This window comes from Aulonocara sp. 'chitande type north' Nkhata Bay, linkage group LG23 (genome assembly GCF_057382095.1).
Source record: "Aulonocara sp. 'chitande type north' Nkhata Bay isolate Kocher_YH1m ecotype deep benthic linkage group LG23, A_spYH_male_GT1.1, whole genome shotgun sequence".
Taxonomy (NCBI): Eukaryota; Metazoa; Chordata; class Actinopteri; order Cichliformes; family Cichlidae; genus Aulonocara; species Aulonocara sp. 'chitande type north' Nkhata Bay.
This window is the reverse complement of record NC_141365.1, coordinates 24644026-24663479: the sequence shown is the minus strand read 5'-3', so window position 1 is coordinate 24663479 and position 19454 is coordinate 24644026. Positions and strand designations below refer to the sequence as shown.

General features: G+C 42.7%; 1 protein-coding gene across 3 annotated transcripts in view; it reads right to left on the bottom strand.

Annotated features, from left to right (window-relative positions):
* The window catches only part of LOC147301870 (uncharacterized), a 79686-nt gene extending 60432 nt beyond the window's left edge, over positions 1–19254 (bottom strand). The window contains exon 1 of one of the 3 annotated variants that reach the window (XM_086284019.1): positions 19174–19254. The gene's annotated coding sequence lies outside the window, so the exon portion shown is untranslated. The remainder of the gene's footprint in view (positions 1–19173) is intronic. The other 2 variants (XM_086284017.1, XM_086284018.1) reach the window with 2 other exon arrangements.
* Between the last annotated feature and the right edge of the window lie 200 nt (positions 19255–19454).

Sequence of the window (19454 nt, the reverse complement as noted above, 5' to 3'; positions counted from 1 at the left end):
TCTGTTTGGTCTCCTTGCAAACGGTGGTTGCCAGATGGTCACCAACAGTTTTCTATGTCTGTTTGACTGAGCCCATAGCTTATCTGGAAACACAGGCAAATAAGTGACTATGGAATGTAGAAGCAGCTGGCTAACCTTGGCTGGCTTTCTAGCCAATCCTGTCAGAAACCAGATCAGTTTTCGTTTTTCGTCTTTCTGTGATGTGGTAGGAGCTGGTTGTTTGCTAACATTAGCATTAGCCAATGTGGAAGTGCCTTAAACCTGCATTTTAAGCTAATGACGGGGAAGCTTCACTGCTTTCCCAACCCTTTGCTGATGACTTTGGGGGATCAGTCGCTAGTTTGAGGTCAGTTTCAGGAGTTAATTTGATAAATGATGGCCCTTCTTTTGATTAGAAAAAAGTGAATCCACTGCTACTCATATTGGACAGATGACTGTTGAGCACTCAAAAGGCTTTCTTACTGCAAGTTTCATTCTTCCAGTCACACACACACACATTCATACAACATTGTTTATCTATGCTTTGGTTTGCCGTCCTGTTTCTAAACCCTGAGATAACTGACTTCAGGACTCGACTGACAAATAATTGATATCACACTGGCTAGAGCCATCTTGTATCGAGCCAATACTGCTGCATGCTGTTATTAGCAATGCTGTAGGGGAAGAATGGCATTTAGGCAAAATGCTTACGAGCAAGCATAAATGTCACATCTTTTTGATTTTGCAACAAATTCCACTTGAGTGACATGCCTCACAGAAATCAGTCGATCCGTGAAAGTCTAATCTTTTTTGGGTTTGGCACATTGGCAATTAAAAAGCGCTCGGAGAAATGCTACAAACTGCACCTTAAAGAACTAAACTGCCTGTCACAGCAACCGTGCTACCTCAAAGCTCCAAACGTCTCTTGGAGAACATCGGCCTCAGGTGCTCATTTTCCAACTGAAGCCGTCTCTCTCTTCTGCTTTACCTGCAGGGTGTCTGAATGCAGCAAAGCAAGCAAATAATCAAGCAAACAGAACAAAGGTCAGAGATTTTGCACAAGACTTAAAGCGCGCACAGCAAAGGCAAACTAAATGGAAATGAGGGTGGCACAATGAATCAAACGTGCCAAAAGAGGGAAAAGTAACTTCCACTGTTGCTTCCCTTTGTTGCTCTGCATATGCCTTGAGTCTTTTACTAATAATGCAAACTCTCTGTGGATCATTTCAGGGGCAGATTACTAGCAAAGAAAAGTAGACAGAGGTAATTTGTAGCAGGGATGTCCCCATTTCAGAGCCTTTTACTGCTCAGGGGAGATCTAAACCTTGGCTTCCACATGCCATCTGTTCTAAATTAGCACCTACGCAGGGAGCGCTCAGATCTGGGCACCAGTGGTCAGACGCTGAGGTTTAGAGTCCTGAAGCTCCAACAGCACAGGACAGCACTAAGCTACTGGCAGAGAAAGAGTGAGCTCTTCTTTTTTCATGGTTTATATGCAAATAAGCAAGAGCAAATGAGCAGCAGAGGTCGCACAGTTGTTTGGACAACGTACCAAATGACTTCCTGAACAAGTTGCAGTTGAGTGCTGAGCAAGAATAATAAGGCAGATTAAGCACAAACACATAAAATTAAGTACACCAATAATCGATTCAGGAATGACTATTAGCAAGGCTTTTGGTGGACTGAATTATATTTAAGTCCAGATGTTGGCTTGTTTCTTCAGAGAGAAGTATGAGGGAGAGACGATAAGCCCTGCAGAGCTGCTGTGGCGTCCAGGCTTGGAGGAGAGAGGACACATGTGTCACTGAGACTGAGTGAAGAGCGGAAGTTTCTGGAAGTCATCAGGCAGGGCGGAGGGGGCCAGCTGCACAGGGCTTTTACTGCAGTGGAGGAGGATGTCACAGCACAAAAACATCCACACACTTAGCATGGACGCAAGGTCCAATGATATACCGTGTGCATTCAAATATAGCAAATGAACACTCACACGTGCAAAATACTACTTGCTGAAAAACATAAAAATACGTTCTGGGCGAGAGAAAAAACGCAGCCCATATCCTGGGCTGGCAGGTCAGCCGCCTGACATGCAAACACGCAGCCATGGTTAACACCAATAAATGACAAACACGTGGAAACACATCTCGGAGTTGGTGTCAACAGCTGTCACGTCTTATGGGGCAACTCTGTCATTCAGGCCGTGCGCAGGGAAACCGCCCTGTCAGTAAAGCGTCCAAGCCTCCCTCCTCCCATCCCCCGCAACAAGAATGAGTCATGGTAGGCGACTCAGGAATTGAGATGATGTTGATTTTTTGGCTGTACTGTATGGGGGGAAAATGCAAGCAACACCCTCATGATAAATGAATAACAATGTGTTATGTTTCGACATCTATTTTTATTGAGAGTAAATCCTGGCGTCTGCCGTGGGGCCATACATGTGGTTTTGCATGTTTTAACCCATTTACTATAAAACAGACCATTTTGAAAACCACTCTGTTCCATTTTAGTGTTGCGGATGCAGCTTTCCCATTGTTCCCAGCAGCTGGTTGTTTTTATGTATATCTGTATGGTATGAAAACTGGTTACTATTTCAAGTGAATGTAATTCTGAATTTATTTTTGCATCAAAAAAACCCTAAAACTCATATTTTACTACAAATTAGCATCCACATTACTGATGGTTCTTTTGTGCTTCTTTTGCTTAAAAAGCACTATGCTTATTTACAGCTCCATATTTTTATTCTGGTACTCTAATAGAGTGGTTTTGTATGATTTACGGTTCAAAATAATCATTTATTGGACTTTGGTGCAACCACTCAGTGCACCCTGAGTTGAACAAGCTGGTTGGAAACATGTTGGAACCAGTGCGGAAACCTGGAAGCTGATATATATTTTGGTCATGTTCCAAAATAAAGTTATTCTGGGAAAGAATTTGTCTGAAACTGAGTAAAATATCAAGAGCTAAGAGTAGGAAAAAAAAGGCCCAAAACTGAGCGTTTCTAGTAGTCTGAAGCCTGAACCTTTGGCTCTCTGGGCTGTGGCAATTCTAGTCTGCTAGGACGCTGAGCAAAACCTCTGCAACCAGCATATATCACCATTAAATCATAAATAATGTGACATCAACAACACGCCCACTTATGTAATACTGTCCAAAGTGTTAACTGCTAGCTTCTATGCTCTTTGAAGCCTGCTAGCTCTGCTAAGAAATTGTCCCCTCATATCCCAATTTACTAACTCCACACTCGACTGTCATGTCACAGCCTGCAGACAGAAAACTTGTGGAAGCTATTCAAATATCTCTTCCCCTATATTTAAGCCGGTATGCGCAGCATTTAATTATTGAGCATTTTATTTAATCATTTTTATCTACTCCACTCACCACAAACTTTCCTTTTTTTTACAACACTCCTCTTTCTCTTTTTTCCTTTTTTTTTGTCACTCCCAAAAGGATAACACGTCTTTGTTTTCATGAGACGAGTCCTTATTGTTGTCATTTAAACAGAGTCACGCATGCCACTTGCAGTGGGAGTACATGGAGTCGGGCAGGGAGGTCACGTCTCTCCAACTGACTTTGCAAACTTTGCACAATGTCGCTGCTGTAGTTTAAAGATGATCAGCCCTTAGAGTCCCCCACCAATGTAAGCACCAATGCCAGTGTATTCATATGAGAAAGTCTGGAAAAGCGTGTGCTATTAAATGAGAAGATATGCAAGGGTTTAGTTGGGGTGTGATTCGAAAAGAGGTTCCAGAATCGTATGCCTGCAGGATTATCGAATCATTTCATCAATGTTGGCACGTTTTATCGACAGCAACAAAGTGCATAACATTGATGTCTAACTCATAGCAGTGAGCTTTCCTATGCTTCACTTCCACTCTGTGCTCAGGACTCGGCGACAGTCACAGTTGCGGTGAAACTGAAAACACGAGCAAGCCTTCACCTGGTTTTAATATTGTGATTGATTGATGTAGTACACCTGAAACTGTGCAGCATGTAAAGTAAAAGCAGCCAGGGAGCTTAACCTTACACTGCAGGCACTTCCACTCTGTCAACATCAACGGCATCGATGTTGACATGGACTGGATGACAACCAACTCAAACGGGTTCTCTTTAAAACTGCATTTTAATAGCAAACATGAGTAGTCAAATTTGTGCTCCCCGTGCGCATTTCCTGTCATCGGGAAGCATCGCAGCAAAGCCTTTCACCTTGAGGTCCTCTAAGTGCACACTATTAGTGTAAGTGATACAAGCAATATTGTGGTTAGAGTGAGAGGAGAAGCAGGGGGAGGTGGTAACATGTTCAGCCCCTTGAGGCTGGAGAAGCAGCCAGATGAGTTGGGGGGTGGGGATGTTGTTGAATGGGAATCAGTTATGAGTTTCCATTAACAAAATAGGATGGAGTGAATACTGAAGATAGAGTTATTAAGATAAAAGAGCACAGGTATAATACACCAGCAGGGTGGGAAGCCAATAATGACTTCCTGCACTTAAGGGGCTCAAGGCTGAGGTCATTCACCATTAACTTTACTTGACATTTGCATGCTTGGAGCCGGCCGTGGCTCAGGATATGTCTCTCTGATTACTTCTGCGGTCTCTGTAGACTCTGATTTGCGAAAGTGTCGAATAACAGAACGTGAAAAGTGGTCTAGTTCATGCCCAGTGAGGGTGTATCTGTCAGGGTTACATCTGAAGTCAAATCCAAGACTCAATCAAGAGTTCTGAATGACCCTTCAAAAATACTGAAAATTGAGTTGACCGGTCTCTTACATTGATCAGACAATAGGTTATGGTACTAAATTTGATTCAAGCAAAGGCTCCACAGTTTAATCTAGACATTATTCTAGTGCACAGCTGGGGACGCTGTGTGGGCTCCGTGTTTGTGTGGGGTTCAGGAGGCTGCCGTTATTACTGCAAAGATAGTACTTTGTTTCCATGACACTGAGATGAGTCACTATGGCTACGGCTCCATTGGGGAACAAAGTCAAATGAATAAGGAAGACCCAAGGACGGCGGTGGTGCTCTTATTGACAGAGAGGTGATGTGTTGGGAAATAAAAGCTTGGTACTCTATGAACTTACAGACGGTGTTAAAATGATGGTGCTTTATCTTTTTGAAGGAAGCTGATACTATTAACCCAGTACTTTTGAATTCTCGCTTATAGCCAAGGTCATAATGAAAAGGCCTGAGTCATTCCCAAGAAATCCGATAACAAAAAAGAAATGAAAATATCATGAAAACAACTGCGAGGTAAAGATTTACCAGTTGTCAACGATGCTTCTGTTTTAAACACAACTGAACACAAACTACAGTAACAATACAATTTATTTACCACACCTATTGTTCGTTTACTTCGGTTGAAGTCAGTTGACAAGTTTGCAAACTTGTAGACTTTCCTGCTGTTTTGTTTCTTTTCACACAGTAAAATCCAAGCGAACTCCAATCGAAACAGTATGTTCTGTCTGTTTACTGACCAGATGTTTGAGGAAGGAGCACAATTAAATACTTTTATATAAATATTTTGAGAACATGGAGAATTTAGATTTCTCAGATAGTTGCTAACCCATGCTTACCCTTGAACATCTATGGTGCCTTGTTGGATCCCAGAATGCAAAGGATACGTTAGCTCAAACTTGCAACTTACACCAGGTGTTGGGTTGGACTTGAACTGCACACAATTTAAACTGACTAAATGTCACAGGTGTGAACCCCCCCTAAATATGCATATAGGTGATATCTGTACATGCATATAGGTCTCCCAACTGAAGACTAGAATTATTAAGCCAATAGTCTATAGTTATATTTAAAATATTTCATCATCAAATATTTTCATTCAAAATGGTGATTTCCTATTTTTTGTTTAAAAATGATCTAAATGAGTTTCAATTTAAGTGTATGTACCAAATAAAGAATAAGAACAACAAGAAACAGTAACACCATGACAGAAATCACACGCTAAGCTTGAACTCCTGAGTCGCACACAATGCTGTGCAACAGCTGAGTTAATTTATTATTTATTTGCAACAAAAGTGATGATACAATCTTCTGCAGGTGAGTCCATCTGTCAGAAAGAGACACCGAGCACTCGTGTCAGTGCATCATCAGCATTCAGAGCGCCGCAATCGCCGGCTCTGCAGCAGAGTGACATCGTCTCCAATGCAGCTGACTGAGTGTCACTTTGGCTTTGCACAGCTAGACACACACATATGCATACCCACACCCACAGTGGCTGGAATTCACACACACACAATCAGCACTGCCACGTGCAGACAGAATGATGCAGGGCAGCATTAGCCAGACCGGGTGTTGTGTTTTCATTACACAGATGTGGATGCAGATTAAAGCGTCTTGTATCTCCAGCTTTGTGGTTCCCAGCACAACTGGTTCACATGTCTTTTGATGGGATGCCACCCAGCACAGGAAATAGCTGGGCCTGAGAACATACGAGCTAAAATAAAGTAAAAATGCACTCCGCGTCTCCCCCAGTTTGAAAAGCACAGAGCTGTGCTGAATTTGTGGTGGGAATACGACAGATAAAGGCTGGTGGAACCAGGACGTTGTGCGTCAACGATCTGAAGGGTTTACTTTCCTGTTTGTATTGGCTAGTTCAGTTTTCATCTGATCTCAGGCTGGGGGAGGCATGAGAGGGGCAGGGTACTCTGTGTGTACTTTCAGAGGCGTTTATCACAGCAGTTATCAGGGCAGCAATGCTTTCAATCATCGCTTATTTACATTTTTTATTTTTATCTGGGGTTCAACGGCTTTTATTGAACTGCACCACCCATTGTTAGTGTGCATTACAGTGGGACAACATGGCTAAGTCGTTTCACTATCTGCCTTCTGAGCAAATGCGTTTTGGCTTAGTTCCGGATGGGGAGTTGGTTCATGCAAAAATAGATGGCCATATAATGTTGAACACAGAATTGCCTTCTAAACACAGGCTACAATCACAAGGAGGAACTTCTAGCCGCGAGTGCCAAAATACACTCTATTATGTCATCCTGGAGATGCAAAATCCAAGCACAGTCCCACACACAGCACCAAGCCGGAGAACTGTTCCCACTCAAACAAGTGGGAGCTAAACTTGAGGCGCTCTAAACTTACGTGTAAATCACATCTGCTTCATTTGATCGGCTAAAAGACCAGCAGCTCTAAGCGGGCCGCGACGGCGCACCGGTGGTGATTAACTCATCAGGCTGGAAGGCTCTTTGATTGAACTTACCAGGGGTAACGCAGAAAATGAGGTCTTTTATCCTAGGGTCCAATGGCCCTGCACAGAATCTGCACACAGGGATCTCTATAGATGATCCCCATGTGGGGAGAAACGGGGTGGGGGGTGGGGGGTTTATAATGCTGCGCCTAGATTAGGGTGAAAGGGAGGCAATCAGCCTGGCAGCCCCTGAGGACACATCAAGCTTGTGGTTTTTCTCTTGGACAGTAAGGCATCATCATGGTAGAAAGCAGATGGCGGAGGATTAGCATCTGAATGTGGGCATGAAGATCCACAGGGGTCCCCCCCCCACACCGCTACTCCTCCTCCTCCTGCATCCCCGCAGGGGATAGGTGAGCTGAGAAAAAGACGAGCTCTGGAAGGACAAAATCAATAATTGGAGACCCGTGGTGCGCAGACAAAGGAACCGATGGAAAGCTGGTGGATTTACACAGAGAAGCAGCTAATTACGTTGTCTTCCTCAGAATATTTTTACTGCGGGCTTCCTATAACAATTTCTGGGTGCAGAATCAGAAGGATGCGCAATACAAAAACAAAGCCAGAGATGGCGATCGAGCTCAAAGCTGCCGTAGACATGGTAAAAAAAGAGATAACATCAGGACACATCCCACGTAAAGCTGCTTTTGAAGTTCACGCCTGTGCTGTTTGGACTTGGTCTGAGGGAAAACATGCTGGTATCATCAATGAGCTCTATTTGTAATAAAGCGTTTAAGCTTCACGGCAAGGTAAGCCTACTGAAAGTCATTTTGGCACAACAGAAACAAAAAGAAATGGTAGAAGAAAAGCAGATATGTCTAAAAACATTGTGCAATCTATACCGACTCCATGCACAGCGGGATTTCCCCCCTAAGCTTCAGTAACATAGTAAAATACTACCTCTCAGGCCTCTGCCTGAAAAAATGGCAGGCAGTTTAGATGCAGAGGTAAAACACAGAAGACAGGTTTGCTGCTCCCAATAGACCCAGAACCTGAATGGATTTGCTATAAAACCTTAAAAAAACACAGTGAATGTAAGTTTTACAAGAAAACAGGGGCTATATATGATGTAGAAGGCAAACTATATAAGTATGACTCAAATAATAAATAAAAGGATTGGAAATATGGAAAACCTTTGCAGCCAGTTGCATCATGTACAAATGCTGAATTTCCCCAAAACCTTCTGCCTTCTTCTTTTTCTATGTTCTTAGCTACAAGTTTCAAGCACTGCAGACGTGCCATGTGAAAGCATGCGGCTCCGATTCTCCAGTTTATTGCCCGTTTATCACCAGATACTGTCAGCAGGCACACTGAGTCAATGGCACCCAGGAATACAAATCTCTCCTTAAGAAAAAAAAATGTCACCCAGCTCATTGTGGTGGAAAACAACAGTCTCCTTCCCGCGAGGGGGGGGCATTCGCAAACATCTGTTGACGCTCCTAAATAAAGCTTAAGTCTCCTTTTTCTGTAGAGATTTATGTTGTTTGATTTAATGAGGTGACCCGAAGTAGTGAAGTCTCCCCATCCCACCTTCAGTAGACGGCACCTTGGGGACAACTCAATGCAGCTGGGCCATTCAAAGTTCAAGATTAGCTGGAATTATGAGGAATTACAATACAAAAAAACAAACAAACAAGCAGATATTCTTAATTTTATTGATGGTACTGCTTGTAGACCAATCAGCGGATTCCCAGATCCAGTTGAAGGTGTGTGGAGGAAAAGAAAGGAACAGCGAGGAAAGGGAACATTATGCTGTGATAAAAAGGACAGAAAGGCTTTTTTCTAGGCTTCTGTCTGTATCTTTTTTTTTTACAAGTCGAGGCAGAGACGCACAGAGGGGCTACACACTCAAAGAGGGTCATTCCTTTGAGGGGCTGGTTTCCATGGCAGGGGTTGCCCTGGTGAGTGGGAAGGGCCTTGATGGTCCCAGTGGAGCAATAGGCCCCTGTCAACAATTCAAATCAATAGAGAGAGTCCAGGTTGGAGGATACATGTGAATAAGGCTACGTTCACACTGCAGGTCTTAATGCTCAATTCCGATTTTTTGATCAAATCCGATTTTTTCGTCTGCTTGTTCACACTACAACTAAAATGCGACAGCAAACACGCTCTAGTGTGAACGCTCAAAGCGGCCCGCATGCGCAAAAGAAGACTTCACACACAACGCGCTCTGTTTAGACCCAGAGCAAACAATATTGTTTGACTGATGGCCCTTAATATAAAGACTTCAAACTTTACGTTTCCCAATTTTTTCTTTAAGTTATTTTGTTATTTACATAATAATGTAGATAACCTAATAATGATCCTTATTGCTGTTTTAGAGAGGAGCGGTGCTTCAAAGGATAGTTACAGATTTCTGTCAGAATCTGCAGATTATGCAGTACAAATAAAATGTTAACGTTTCTCCAACGTTGTCTTCCCAGCAGTTTCACCGATGGCCAGGAAGCGTTCGCGATGTCGTATCGGGCGCTTCTCCGGAGCTGATAATTGGCTTCTGTCTTGTGTCAGTGACGTAAAAGACAGATTTAATGCGACATGACCGTTCAAACAGCAGTCGCTTTCTAAAACATCGGATATGTATCGGATTCAGTACCACATACGAAAGTGACCCAGATCGGATTTGAAAATATCGGATTTGTGCCGTTCACACTGTCATACCATGATCGGATATGGGTCGCATAGGGTCAAAAAAGTCAGATTTGATGCGCTTTCGCCTGGGGTGTGAACGTAGCCTAAGTGTTGCACTAGAGCCTACAGCTTCACTATTAATTGATCTGTCATGTCATATATAGTCAATTTCTTGCCTACAAACATCAGAAAATTTTTACTTTATTTAGTCATTGTGGCTCTAATGCTTTCATTATCTGTTACTGATTTTGACTTTGTCTACAATTGGAAAAACAATATATGTAAATGACTGCTATTGGAGACATTTCCTAAGTGATCCCCTACATGACCTCCTAATAGGTTATTCCTGTCTTTGGTGGGGAGAACAAATAAACACAACTAAGGCTGCATTAACTCTATACCCCTTTAAAGCCTTCCAGGAGTCATGTAACCTTGAACAACTTTTCTGATCTGACCAATATCTGTCATATTTCAGGGCTGCTTATAGGACAAAATGACTAGGAAGTTATTGAGGCCGGTCTCTCCCTATGGAGTTACCTTGGAAACGAATCTAATGGTTGTCAAACCCCGTCTTTTAATTTTTACTGAGGTCTCAAAACTTGCCATTAAGGGTACAGGAGAGATTGTCAAATGCCATTATGGGGGAAAGACTTAAGGTAGTACAAGACTTCCAGGACAATAATGAACTGTACATCAGCGGTCCCCAACCGTTATTGCGCCACGGACTGGTTTATGCCCGACAATATTTTCACGGACCGGCCTGTAAGGTATCGCGGATAAATACAACAAAATAAAACTAGTACCGGTACCGAAAACAAAGAAGATTTATTCATAACACACGTGAAAAGACCCAGGAAAACCGAGTTAACGATAAAAACGATAACAAAATAACACTGAAAACTGATAAAAACCCTGAAAACCATACATTTCACACCTGAGCCTCGGTCCGAGGCCCGGGGGTTGGGGACCGCTGCTGTACATAACACTTTTTAGCCTTTATTATGATAGGACACTAAGGAGTGGTTAAGAAAGCTTGGAGAGAGAGCAGGTTAGGGAGAGACAGAACAAAAAGCCTTGGGCAGATCCAAACCTGGACTTCTGAAATGGTCTTACAGCATATGGTTCACCTGCTCAACCAAATAAGCTATAGTGAAAGACCCCCCCAAAATATTTCTGACCTGAGGAAACCAATCACATGTTTACTAACTAAAAATGCTACAGCTGCGATTACAGCTGCAACTCTAAACTGCGACTCAAGACCCCTCACTTTTCTGAAACGTTAAAAAATGTGCACAATGTTCCTGTTATGAATTCTGTCTCTGTGTTGGGAATTATAACAATAACAGTTATGATTCATTGATGATGTTGTGCTAAATGTGTAAAATAACAAAACTCTTGGTTTCTGCTGCTACCTGATATTCCAAGAATGCAATAAACTAAGATTAGAGACACCTACAAACAGCTGCAAGCGACAAACAAAACGTCAGTTCCAGTAAACGTTTTGTCAAATTATATTTGGTTGACTTGAGTGTCTTATTATTCTGAATCATTAGAGTTGAGCTGTCATTTCACAGACATTTAAATGTATGAAAGATGTGAAAACATAGGAAATCTAACAAAGCCAATGACCATAATGGTGCAATTTCTTTGGCATTATCAGCTTTTCAGGTATTATTGTAATGCATTAATTGACACACAGAGAAGGAAAATGTGATTAGAATTACAAAGTAGCTACCAGGCATCCTGAGGCGGACATGTAAGGCATTATTCATTAAATTATGTACTCCAAAATGTCAAAACAGTGAAAGAAGACGTTAAAATGAGACATAAAAAAGACAAAACCAGTTGTTTTGTCTTGCCAATGGCATAAATTATGTAGTAAAGTAACAAATCTTCATATTCAAGAACAAGAACCAGAGGGTCCTTTTGATTTGGCGTGAAAGCAATTAACAAATTATTAAAATTGCTGATTAATTAATTAATTCAAATACCTGCTTCTAGGGTAAAACTGAGTTATGTGAAGCCAAAGTGGGTTTGCAGAGTCTGATGATTTCATCCTGCATATTTTTCCATCGTCTCTCTGTGGCATGTGTGAGAGAGAGGATGTTAGATATGCTTTTAAGCCTCTCTTCAGACACATTCGGCAGCGGTCACAGTAAAACCCCTTCCTGGATGCTGGCCAGGACGTCCACTACACGCAGTCAGCTGCCCCTTGTTCCAGCAGACTAGTTAAAAACAAGACTCACAAGGAACGAAATGTGCTATCGCCGTAATCATGTCTTCCATCTGTTTTTATGTTTCACACTGGCTTCACAGAGCTCCTCTGTGTGATGCTTCTATGAACTAGGGGGTTTCCATTCATCCAAAATACGACCCTGACAAGCAGACGCACTCAAGCGTGTGCACGCTAACACAGTGAAGAGATGTTCTGGTTTACTTAAGAAGCTTCAAACCCAGAGAAGCAATTTACCCCGAATCCTTGGGGACTTTATTTCCACTACATTACCATCCAATCTTTTCCCTTAATGGATGAACTAAAAAAGAAGAAAAAAAAACACAAAAGAGAAAACATGTTCAAAAAACCTCGAGAAACCCAATAGAGTTGGTATGTTCTAACAATACTCTAACAATGAGCTTCATTCAGTCCTCTAGCACACTTCACTCAGTGTATTAGCCTCCAACTGCAGTCAGTTGGCTGTTTGCAAAAGGATGAGGAGAAAACAATTGAGCTGTTTAGCTTGCACATCTGGAAATCATAAAGGCTCAGCACTAAGTAGCTTAGCTACTACGCTAGGCTAACAAGAGGTCCCCAGCCTATTCGGTAAAAAGCTAAGGCTCATTAGTGGTTTGTTCCCAGTCCGAAAAATCAGACCAGCCTCACATGTAAGCACTGCTGCTCCAGCTGCATCGTTCAGACTACCATTAAGTCCTAAAATAAGTTCTGGTTTTGAAGTGACATAAAATAACCTCACATTGAAAGGCAAAATCCCGCCAATGCTTTTTCAAGACCTTCAAACATGTAAGAAACCAGCAAAGACTCGAGCAGCTTTTCGATCTCTCCAGCAATACTGTAGTCCACTACAATCTGAAGGCTAATATTTGCGTGTAGAATTCTCCAGGTTTAATCTAAAGGGTTGTACAATGTAGCTTCATTAATGTTTTGCATCACTTTCCTCATTTGCTCTTTGTTGTGCTTCAATAAAAAATGTAATTCATTACAGTAGTACATTATATTGTTTTTAAACTGCAAAACCCATAAAAATCCAGCCAAATATTAGCACTTTACTAAAATACAGTGGCAGGACTCAGCTGGTTACATATAGCTGACCTAACATCATCCAGAATATGTCAGCAGGCCAGTTGTGTGCAATTTTGTTTGCCAATTAAGGGTGTAAAACCACAAACAGCAGGTTAAATGTCATAACCCTGTTAACACAGAAACACATAAACGTCCCTTGACGGCTTTTTGGGAACATGCAACAAGTTTTTGCCTGGAATGTGTTGTTGTCTACAGAAACTGCTCAAAAAAAGACATTTTTACAGTGGATGACCAAGGATCAGGCCTGGTAGGCAGGTTGTATACTTCGTCTTTCAAAAATTCTGAAGAATGTTTTTTTCTGTTTTCTTTACCCAGTCCTTATGTCCTCCTCACAGATTAGCTAACACAAGATCAGAGGGTAGAGCGGCAGCAAATATTAGAGATGCCAATATCTGGGGGAGCAGCCCCTGACTGTAAGAATGCCCTGCATGAGTGTCCTCTCTGTTGAGGGGCAACGTCCGTGAGGAATGAAATATGACACTGGCTGTCAGGGCTCGTTTGGGAAACTAGCGGTGAGCCAGCCATGGTTGGAGCTCCGGGTAGAAGGGCGAACAGGGTGGATGAGTGATTAGAGAGACTATCTTGTAACAAGGAGGTCACAAGATGAAGAATCTGTGTGGTTAAGCTCAATTAACACACACTAGTTTAGACTTTACCAGCTCTTCCTACTACAACTAGACAGCAGATTCTGCATTATTGTTGAATCCAAAAAGCTGTAGGCCTTTTTCTAGGACTGATCACCTCTGCTCCTATCCCACAGCCTAGGTACCCGCTACATCCATCTGTCCTCTGTTGTTACAGCATGCTTCCTGTGCATACAAAGTGTCTCTGACAGCTGTATCTTCTTTTAAAGAGCGGGATACTAGAAACGGCCTTGGTGGACAAGTGCCTACGTCAATGATAAGTTCATTCATTACTGAAAAAAGAATGACGTTCACAATGCTCTTCATCCATGCCTAACAAAAGACTTGTAGGTCCTAATTAACATGGCACACTGCTGAGTGGCAGCCTGTTGAAGCTTTCGTGTGTTTTTCTTGCTTTTTTCAGCATTTCCTTAATCACTTACTCAATTATTCTTAATTACTAATTACTTTACTACTTTACAAATCTTTTTTTCTTGCTTTTGGATTTTTAAACAATTTATATTTGCCAGCTGTGCCAGTTGACAGCACTGAGTACATGCGTGATGCTAATGCTAGAGAAGAAGCAACAGGGCTGCAGAGCTGAAGCTATCATCATGTGGAGTTTAAGGCTACAAGTTGCAAAGTCAATTGACTCCCAGCCTATTCAAAGTATCGTTGGACAGGAAGACTTTGTATAGTGAAAAAAGATGGAGTTCACAGTGATGATGAATAGTAATACCGGAAACGTTCTCTTCATCTCCGAGCATGAAGTAAGGAGAGCCTTCAAAAGAGTGAACACCAGGAAAGCAGCAGGACCAGACGGCATCCCAGGTCGTATCCTAAGAGACTGCGCATACCAGCTAGCTCCTGTGTTCACTGAGATATTCAACATCTCTTTATCTCAGTCGGTGATCCCCACATGCTTCAAAGAGTCCATCATTGTTCCTGTCCCGAAGAAACCCCACCCTGCTTCTCTCAATGACTATCGCCCTGTAGCCCTCACCTCAGTAGTGATGAAGTGCTTTGAACGCCTGGTCAGAGACTTCATCATTTCTTCACTACCAGACACACTGGACCCACTACAGTTCGCTTACCGTCCAAATCGCTCCACAGACGATGCCATCTCTCATCTCCTCCACACATCACTCACTCACTTGGACACTAGAAGGGGGAATTATGTTAAAATGCTCTTCATAGACTACAGCTCTGCATTTAATACCATAATTCCCTCCACACTCACCACCAAGCTGGAGCATCTGGGACTCAGCTCATCTATGTGTCAGTGGATCTCCAACTTCCTAACTGGCAGACCACAGGCAGTAAGGATGGGCGGACATGTCTCAGCCTCCACCACTCTCAGCACTGGAGCCCCCCAGGGGTGTGTTCTGAGCCCCCTGCTGTACTCTTTGTACACATATGACTGTGTGGCCACTACCAGCTCCACCACCATCATCAAGTTTGCTGACGACACCGTCGTGGTGGGCCTGATCTCTGATAACAACGAGACGGCCTACCTGAAGGAGATTAGGAATCTGGAGAACTGGTGCCAGAGGAACAACCTCCTTCTAAACGTCAGTAAGACAAAGGAGCTGATAGTGGACTTCAGCACTAAGCAGGAGAGGAACTACCAGACCCCCGTCATCAACGAGTGCCCAGTGGAGAGAGTGGACAGCTTCAAATACCTCGGAGTTCACATCACGCAGGACCTGTCATGGTCCTGTCACATCAACACCATGGTGAAAAAGGCCCGTCAGCGTCTCTACCACCTCAGACGCTTGAGAGGCTTCCAACTGCCCTCCAAGGTGCTCAGGAACTTTTACTCGTGCACCATAGAGAGCATCCTGACGGGAAACATCTTAACCTGGTTCGGGAACAGCACCATGCAGGACAGACGAGCTCTACAGAGGGTTGTGCGGTCAGCTGAGCGCACCATCCGCTCCGAGCTCCCTGACCTGCACTCAATCTACAGCAGGCGGTGCTGGACCAAGGCCAGGAAGATCATGAAGGACCTCAGCCATCCCAACAACAGACTGTTCTCTCTGTTGAGGTCGGGAAAGCGATTCCGCTCCCTGAAGACCAACACAGAGAGACTGAGGAGGAGCTTCTTCCCGCAGGCGATACGGTCTCTCAATCACACCACCACACAGTACTGACCCACACATACAGTTCTTACACACACTGGACTTTCTGGACATTGTTTTCACTTCATCACTTAAATCACTTTAAGCATATTTGCACTGCAGAAGACATAATGTGGATTGCACATCACTGGACATTATATTCTTCATTTCCAGTTAATACTTGTACAGCTGCTGGTATTGTGTATTGTGTTTTAAATGGCACTGCACCTTCTTACCTGTCAGAACTCCTTAGTACTTATCGCCCCAGGAGATCTTTGAGGTCAGCCGATCTGATGCTTTTAGATGTTCCCAGGTATAAATTAAAGACAAAGGGAGAGAGGGCGTTTGCTGTGGCTGCACCCAGACTGTGGAACAGTTTACCTCCTCACGTCAGATTCTCCAAAAGCCTAGAAACTTTTAAAACTGCTCTTAAAACTCACCTCTTTTCATTGGCTTTTAGAAAGGTTTAATTTATTTGTTTATTTATTTTTTATTTGATCAGCGAGGTGTTTTACGAAATTGTGTTCTATTGTATTTTTATCTGTATTTACTGTACAGCACTTTGGTCAGCCTTGGTTGTTTTTAAATGTGCTCTATAAATAAACTTGACTTGACTATATATTTATTTATATTTCTTCATACATTCTTATATAGTTCTATATTGTGTATTTTGTTGTACAGTTATTTTATTTTCAACTTTAATTTATATATGTTATCTTATTCTTTCCCAGTTAAATTTACCCTTCATTCTAATTTGTGTTGTACAGTTATTTCATTTTTAACCTTAATTTATATTTTATTCCTTCCTAGTTAAATTTAACCTTTTTAATTTTTCATATTTATTTCCTATCTTATTCATAGCCTTTTCCTTTTTTGTTTTCTTTAGGTCACGAGCAGTTGTCCAAGCATTTCACTACATATCGTACTGTGTATGACTGTGTACGTGACAAATAAAATTTGAATTTGAATTTGATTTGATTTAATAATACTATAAACTTCATGGAAATGTGGCTGAACTTACACTTTACTATAATCATTTACATTATATTAAAGTATACAATACTATTATTATTATTACCATTTTTCCACTTGCTGTAAAAAATAAATTCCCAGATATGGGGAATAAATTAAATATTTTTGTCTCATTTCTATGATCTTTTCTATCACTTGAGTATGTCAAGAAGCTGCATATCAAGTGTGTGTGCACTTGATATGCAGGTCAGTGGGCCGTTTGGTTCTTCTGACGTAGGCGAATTAGATTAGGTCCCTCTCACAGTTGAGACTTAATCACGTACTAAAGCACAGCTCAGCCATCTCCCATTAGACACCTGTGGAACAAAAGGAGCCTCAGACGGGAGCAACAGATATGTCCTGAGACCTTAAACACCTGTGTCTGAGGCACTGAGGTGTACTGCAGTAATCTACTTCACCAACAAGCTAGAATGCACATAAATTCTTGAATAATGAGCAATATCAGAGACTGATCGTGATTCCAGACACAACTCTAATGCAATCGCTTGTCATCAGGAAGGGCCAACGAAGATGATGTGTCTAAATTCCAGTGGAGTGGATGACAGGTCTGTGGTTCCAGGACCTAACCAGAATCAACGATGGGAGATTTACTTAAGGTCACCCAAAGTGGTGCAGGGAGGCGGCTCAGGTTTCCTGGTGGTTATATGAGCAAGAAATGGCTAGATATGGCTTACACACACACACACACACACACACACACACACACACACACACACACACACACACACACACTACAACTGAAATTTAAAGACGTTAAGAGTGAGCACACACACAAAACCCCAACCTGTCGTGCCCTGATTAAGGTCATTTCTGTCAGTGATTAGACTCAGCCCAATCTGGTCTGACAGAGGCTTGTCCTTACAGGAGAAGCAGGCGAAACTTGATTCACATCTCACCTGCTGTGCTAATGCACTTTGTCAACCTTCATTCGGCCTGAGCCAAGAAACACCTATTCTGTGTCAAACAGGCAAATATGTTTTGCATGTTTATCTGAATCTGCCATTAATGTGAACCTGAATTACACGGGGCTTTAGGAAAAACTCTCGTGAAAACAATCAGTCCATTTCTACTACGTTCCTCTGGCTCATTACTGCTGGTAAAACAAATTCCACTTTTCGTGATCAAATCGAATCTGACTGAACAAGCAACCACAATGCATTAAGCTGAACTTTGGGGGGATCTCAGGTTACCAAGCTTGGACATCCCCAACATGCCAAGGCACTGATTTCCCTCTACATCTCGTCTACAGCCAGGATCTTCTGAGGCAGGAACTGGAATGTCCAAACACACAAACTCTTGAATTCCTTTCCATAAAAGACTGTTTTCACACTTAAAATTCTACAGAGTTCCTGCTTCTCCTCACTGCACTGAGGCTCGGGAGATGCTGAAAGGATGCAGAACTGAAACAGACCCTTTTAGCTTGCAGATTTTCAGATCACTATCTGTGACTGAGCACATATATTTAAGGCTGTAAAACGATATTAGAGTCCGTCAGGGAAGATCCCAGAATATGGTTTTGGCTTTCAGCTGTCATAACAAGGACATTGTTATTAATTTGAGTCACATAAAAGGCTTCCTTCAAACTACATTTTGCTGGTGAGAGGTGGTGGTGGTGCCTATAATGCCAAGTAGACGCTGGGCTACTCCCATCATAACGCATTGACAAATCGGTAATAGCCCGAAAAGGGGGGGGGGGGGGGGGGGGGGGGGAGAGATGGGGATAACTATAATAATCCACAATTATATTGCACTTATATTTACAGTTTTCCTTTTAAATATCCACTGCAGAAATAGGGGGATCCTTTCCTGCAGTGGATGGCTGCGAGCGGCGCTGGTTTCAGCACCATGCAGGCGTGGACCAGAACAAAAGGCGCAGGATGCAGCAGCGCAGAGAGCCTCGCAGGGACGCAGCGAGACGGTGACAAATGCCGCAAATTAATACCCAGGTTAACACATCTGCCTAACAGCATTTTAAATACAAGTCTCCACTGAAAAGCGACTTTAAAAGGCACGCATTTCAATCCGCCACACTCGCAGATATCCCCCATTCTCTCTAAGAATCACGCACATAACCATAATTAACACCATAACCACACACAGCAGCAGAGGATTAGTGGACAGCGACATTGATGTGCAGACTCTGACTTTTTGTCAAACTTTCCCAGCAGCCGGTGTCGCAATCCTACATCTTAAATTTGCGCATCCGCGCTGCTTTGCGCCATCGTAAAGTCTAATTTCCCCGCACATGACGAAGCAAAGCGATTTGGGTCTTACCTGGAGGTTCAGGCTGCTGAGCGGCACTAATGCCCTTGGATAGGAAGAGAGCTGTGGTGACAATGAGAGCGGTATGGGGCCCTGTGGCCCCTCCCCGTTGCAAATGAAGCTACCGTAAATGCAGAAGTCTGCGCGCAAGGAGGATTATGTGGCTTCAGTATGCGATGATGTAGAATCTGTGCAACATCTTTGTAGTGTAAAAACACAAAAATAAAGAAAACACAACGCAGCTCCTGTAAATACTGACACACGCACATATAGGTATAAAGGTTTGATGTCAG